Raw genomic sequence first — 6,499 nt, forward strand, 5'->3', positions numbered from 1 at the left:
AAATTTAGACATATATCCCAATTTTATACACAAGAGACCAACCGTGAAACATTAGTCCTCCGTGATTAATGGAGAGAAATTATAATGTAAGTGATGGGAAATTTACAATATGCTTTTAATATAATTAAATGCAATATCTCTATTGGCTCTTAACTCTTGTCTAAGCCTTGTATTGGCTTCTCTCCAGAACTAACACATTTCATCCAGCAATATGAGAACATATTTAAAGAAAAAGAGAAATTCTTTCCATCTTCAACTTAATATTCTTCTGACTAAAGAGTAGTCTATGAAATTTAGTTTCTATATTATGAAAGAATTGCTAGATTGTTCCAGTAATTTTTTTTTTATAAAATCAAGGACTATTTTAAGTAAAAAAGAACACACAAATTCATTAAGTCTTTTCTCATTGTACACGTTGGGAAACTGAGTCCAGAGAGGTCACACTGTGGCTAACCACTAACTGATCCTGTGATTTTCTTTTCTTTTCATTCAAAACTAAATTTTTGAGCATCCATTATGTTTCCTATCATACGTGTTAAAAACAAAACTTTACTTTATGGTGTCTTTAATACAGAAATATTCTCTCCTTTGGATGCTAGGTTCAACTTTAATTTTTTTTGCTTTTCTTTTTTATTTATTTAAGATTTCTGTCTCCCCCACCGCCGCCGCCCCTTTCCCTCCCCCTCCCCCAATCAAGTCCCCTTCCCTCGTCAGCCCAAAGAGCAATCAGGGTTCCCTGCCTTGTGGGAAGTCCAAGGACCACCCACCTCCATCCAGGTCTAGTAAGGTGAGCAACCAAACTGCCTAGGCTCCCACAAAGCCAATACGTGCAGTAGGATCAAAAACCCATTGCCATTGTTCTTGAGTTCTCAGTAGTCCTCCTTGTCCGCTATGTTCAGCGAGACCGGTTTTTATCCCGGGCTTTTTTCAGACCCAGGCCAGCTGGCCTTGGTGAGTTCCCCATAGAACATTCCCATTGTCTCAGTGTGTGGGTGCGCCCCTCGCGGTCCTGAGTTCCTTGCTCGTGCTCTCTCTCCTTGTGCTCCTGATTTGGACCTTGAGATTTCAGTCCGGTGCTCCAATGTGGGTCTCTGTCTCCTTTCATCGCCCGATGAAGGTTAATATTCAGGAGGATGCCTATATGTTTTTCTTTGGGTTCTCCTTCTTATTTAGCTTCTCTAAGATCACGAATTATAGGCTCAATGCCCTTTATTTATGGCTAGAAACCAAATATGAGCGTGGACCCAGCAATACCACTCTTGGGAATATACCCAAGAGAGGCCTTATCATAGAACAAAAGTATATGCTCTACTATGTTCATAGCAGCATTGTTTGTAATAGCCAGAACGTGGAAACAACCTAGATGCCTTCAATTGAAGAATGGATGAAGAAAGAATGGAATATATACATATTAGAGTACTACTCAGCAGTAAAAACAAGGACTTCTTGAAGTTTGCAGGCAAATGGATGAAAATAGAAAACACTATCCTGAGTGAGGTAAGCCAGACCCAAAAATAGGAACATGGGATGTACTCAACTTTAATTTTTTAAGAGAAGCAAGTGGCTCCAGCAGTGAAAGACAGTCTGTACATGCAAACCAAGGCCTCCCTTGTAGTGGTTCTCAGTCAAGAGTGATGAAATCCCCTTGAGCAAGAAATAAGTCTTGCTCTTCTTCACTGTTGTCTTGACATGCTGATTTAAACCTATCCTCTGGTCATCAGCTAATTATGCCTGGGATTTTTAAGTGGTTACTATACAGAAAAGCAGGGCTTGGTTTTGAGTCTGTGTGTAGTATAGTCATTGGTGCTTCTGTCTTACACAGTAAAAATGGCTAACTGAGAAGGATACAGTGAGCATGAGTCAGACTGGGGAGCTGTCCATTATGAGTGTCAAAGGAGGAGAGATCTGGAAGGAATGGGTGGCCATTTGCACCATCATCTGCAGTTGAGATCAAGTAGAACGGGTGTTACAGAGGGCTCAGTAAACTTATCAGTCACTAGCTTATGTGTCCAGTGGTAACCTTTGGTGAACGTTTTCAGAGCAGTGCCTAGGTGGCTTTTGCAGATCATTCTTGAAAGGGATCTGTGGCAAAGAAAAGAGAAGAAATGTCCAATTATAACTGTGGCTGGGGATGTGGGGTGCACATCTTTAATCTTAGAATCCAGGAGGCAGAGGCAGGTAGATCTGAGTTTGATGCTAGTCTAATGTACATAGTGAGTTCCAGGACCTCCAGGGCTAACTAGCAGGCTGGGAGTGGTGGCACACAGGCAGGAGGAGGATGAATCCAAGGCCAGCCTACACTATGTAGAAAGACCTACCTCAAAACAAAACACAGGTAAATCGAAACAAAAAATACCTTCCAAATGTCAAATCAGTTGCAATCTGATGAAGCTTATAAATTTAATCATATTAAATTTTCATTACTAAGCTATTATCAGCTCCTTCCTATATTGAAAGGAAGAAAACTCATCTTCCATGTGAAGAGTATGAGGAGATACTGAAGGCAGAGAAAAGGATGTAAGCAAGATGAAAGAGAGGTGGAGAACTGGAGCAACGTGACCACTAGGGACCGAAGAAAGGGAATTTCTGCCAGCGTTTCACCAACATCAGAATCATGCAATTTTCTTTTTGGTATGCTCTGTTTAGTTTCTTGGCTGTGATGAAAAATTGATATGTTTAACTTATACAGTCAGCCTTAGCAAGATGATATGCACCTCGTAATTGCACCATAATTACATTAAAAGGCAGAGGCAATTTTCTCCCGAGTGTGGCCACCCACTCAGAAGATTGGTGTATAGAAAGCAATCGGGCGCATTTCATCAACGTCAGGCCCGATTTACAATGCTCCGTCAAAGTGTAAAACAAGTTCCCAGACCCGAGGTCAACAAGATTTAAATGTCACACATTCTGTGATAACAATAACAGTGATGTTAAAGATATCCCCCTGTGACCCATGGTGCTTTTCAGTTTTCCGGGAAAGCAGCCTTGTAATGAGCCCCGTTTCATTCTGTTTATGCAGCATGCTGCACAGTTCATTCCCTTTCCCCCCATGTCACAATGGTCCAGAGAAGTGAGAATAGCTGATGTTATTTTTATTTCCAAGGTGGGAAAAGAGAGTCCTGGAAGCTCAGTGATTGGCTGACAGCTGCCCCATAGTAAATGGAGAGGGAGCAACAGATGAAGTGGGACCACGTCGTAGCTAGGAGAGGTGATTTCATGACAGATTTCTATTCAAAGTGGACCGCAGACTAGGGCCAAGAGAAGGTTTCCAAAGTAAGTGGATGAGATAGGTGTGCAGAAAATTCATAGAGGGTCATGTTTGGAAATGACTTTAAAGATTGCTCTCATGCCTCCCTTCCCTTTTGCCATGAGTATGCCAAGACCCAGAGAGTTCCTAGATGGGTGAGTGACTTGTAACCCACTGCCCTTCCTACCTAACTGGAAACCTGATGTCATCACAAGGCTCACATCTAAGAGAACAAGACCGAAAGGCAGGTGGAGTGGTTTGTTGGCTAAGTGGTTCCCGTCCTTCTACATTCACAGGTGTTGGAAGAGCTAATATGTATCGAAGGGCTGGCTTGGTCTAGATACTGTGTGCCTGATACTACCCAAACTAAATAGAGGGATATCCCAAAACTAGGAGGAATTCATTTCAAAATGCAATTGGTGCTACAAATAGGTTTGAGTTATGAAGTCAGGAACCGGAATATATCCTAAATTCTTTGCAAAGATCCTGAAATATTTGAAAAATTTTCTGCAGTATTGATGCAGTTTGTCTTGATTTTGGGCTGATAAGTCAAGTATTTTAAATTGCAGATGCTTCCCAGTAATAGATAGCTCTCTTTTGGGAGGTGGGGGTGGTAATCAGGGAATGCAGCTACCTCTGGGCTGATTTATTTCCCTCGAAGCAAGCAGCAAATAGCCTTGCTTATTATTGGTCATAGTTATTGCACTATTCATAATCTGTTTCCCCGAAAGACTCATATCGCAATGATGAATGATAGCATATGTATGGAGCAGAGTGAATTTATGACAGGCAGCATTTTCATTTGCTCATAACATGAACAGAAATTAGGTCTGCACCGTGTTCAGGCTGTGTTGGGCAGCCGCTATTCTGCTCCCAAACTCACCTTTGGAGCGTACTAGTGAGTAGATACATTGCTAACCCATATTCATGTGCAAACTCCACTCTCTGAAGATAGGACAGGTCTCTCTCACTTTTACATCTCTCAGAATCCCATTCATGTTGCATGATACAATGAGCAGCCTGGAAGACGTTCAAATGAACATAATGCTTTTATTGGGATTTTCTTCCCCCCTCACAGCGATTAACATGGGCAGGGTCTGACTGCATGTTGGAGCATGTTTTATGTGCATTAACTCATCCAAGCCTCAACAAACTTTTGAGGAAAATATCTGATTTACCACCAAGTGCTTGTAAGGAAATATAGGTGCAAAGATATGGCACAACTTACAAAATTAAATGATACAGCTAACTAAATTATAGAGTGGTATTGAATTCCAGGCTAATGGTGCTAAACTGTAAACACTGCAGGCTTAATCATGACACTCTCCTGACCCTTATTTCTCCCAGGCACATGTGAATGTGTATGCGTGGTGTGGTGAGGCTGTATTTTTTGTCCAAATTTCTAAGATTTTATGCTATTATAATTTATTTCAATCTTATGCTTTTCACTGAATTCTTATTGTAAATACTAATTTCATTTATTTATTAACCTGTGCTTTTTTTTTTATTCACATGTTTCGTGGTGCATGTTTTTGTGTGTGCAGGTGTATATCTGTATGGAGTGCACTGCATGTGTCTATAGGTGTATGTGGAGGGCAAGGGACAACCTTGGGTGTCATCCTGAGGAATGCTGTCTACCTCCTTTGTGGCAATATCTCTCCTGGACCAAGAATTCACCAATTAGGCTGGATGTTAAGTCCCATGGGGTTCTACAGTCTCTGCCTCCCCAGCATGGGAGCATAAGGATGCTCTACCACACCAGCCAGTCTTATTTGTTCTGTAACTCAAACTCAGGCTATCAAGTTTATGTAACAAGCACTTTACCAGTGGGGCTATCTCCTCGTATTTATCCTCACAAATATTAGTTTCAAAAAGCTTTTGTTCCACTAATACCTATGTTTGTGCATGTACCATGTTAGATGTCTACCATGTATCTCATCTATTCTTTTTATTTTTAAAATGCTATTTATTCACATTAACTGGCTTTTAAAGTTTTACCCTGAGCTCAGACAAAATTCTCTCCACTTTCCTTTTTCTTTGCTGCATCTAAATAGAATGATATAGGAATCTTTATGTAATTACATTGTGTAGAATGAATTCATAGATTGCTTTCAGTGATACAACCATTTTCACAATATTCATTTTGTGATTGTAATCTGAGTTGGGAAGTTTGTCTATCTTTTAGAATTTTCTCTTATTGCTTTAGCATTTTAAAATCTTAATTATAGGGGTCTTTCACTGCCTTGGTTAAGTTTATTCCAAGGTTTTACTATTTAAAGTTCTTATACATGGATTTTGTCCCACAAATATCTTGCTGATTATGTTTTTGTGGCTATGAAGTCAGACTACTGATTTCTGTATACTAGCTTTGTATCCTTACACTTTCCTGAAAGTGTTTATTGGGAGGCTATGTGGTCTTTCCTACATAGAATCATGTTGTCTACAAATAGGGATAACTTCCTCTCATTTCCTGTTGGTATCGCTCTTATTTCTTTCTCTTACCTTGTTTCTATAATGTATACTTTGGCACTATATTGAACTACAGGTAAGGAAGAGAGCACACTTGTTCCTGACTTTCATGGAAATACTTTGCCACTTATTATATCATATTGTTTTACTGTATTTGGCTCTTAATATGTTTAGTTATATTCCCACTATTCTGTTTTTTTTTTTTTTAAAAAGAGGTTTTCTTTTTTATGATGACAGAATGTTGTTTTTTTTTCTCTTTTTGTAAAGCTCATTGATATGAGCATGTGATGTCTGGGCTTAAATATACTAATGTTATGTAGATTTATAGATTTTCCTACATTATATCATTCTTACATCCTGGGAATAAGGCAATTCTATGAAGGGGGATGATCCAAGGAAAGGTATTACTGAATTTAGCTTGCAAATATTTTCTTAGTAATTTCTCTCCTGGTGTAGTGGCACACGGCTTTAATTCTAGCGCTCTAGAGGCAGAGGCAGGCAGATATCTGAGAATTTGAGACCAGCTTGGTCTACAGAGTGAGTTCCAGGAGAGCCAGGCCTACATAGAGAAACTCTGTCTTGTAAAAAACAAAAATGAAAGAAAACAACAAAAAGCATTTCTCATCCACATTTACCAGGGAGATTAGATATAGTTTTTTTTCCTTTGTGTGTGTTTATCGAGTTTTGGTATCAATGTAATTCTGGATTCACAGCATGAGTTTTATGGTATTTATTTCTCACTTCTTTTTTTTTTTTTTTTTTTTTTTTTTTTTTTTTTTTTTT

General features: G+C 39.3%; 1 long non-coding RNA gene across 3 annotated transcripts in view; it reads right to left on the reverse strand.

Moving 5' to 3' along the window:
- Positions 1-712: 712 nt before the first annotated feature.
- LOC126504463 (uncharacterized) overlaps positions 713-6,499 on the reverse strand; it is a 124,274-nt gene continuing 118,487 nt past the window's right edge. For all 3 annotated transcript variants that reach the window (XR_007592612.1, XR_007592611.1, XR_007592613.1), the window contains one exon: positions 713-2,082. This is a non-coding gene — a long non-coding RNA (uncharacterized lncRNA). The remainder of the gene's footprint in view (positions 2,083-6,499) is intronic.

The sequence above is a fragment of the Alexandromys fortis genome, unplaced genomic scaffold (genome assembly GCF_014885135.2).
Source record: "Alexandromys fortis isolate MF-2015 unplaced genomic scaffold, M_Fortis_MF-2015_v1.1 scaffold_55, whole genome shotgun sequence".
Classification (NCBI taxonomy): domain Eukaryota; kingdom Metazoa; phylum Chordata; class Mammalia; order Rodentia; family Cricetidae; genus Alexandromys; species Alexandromys fortis.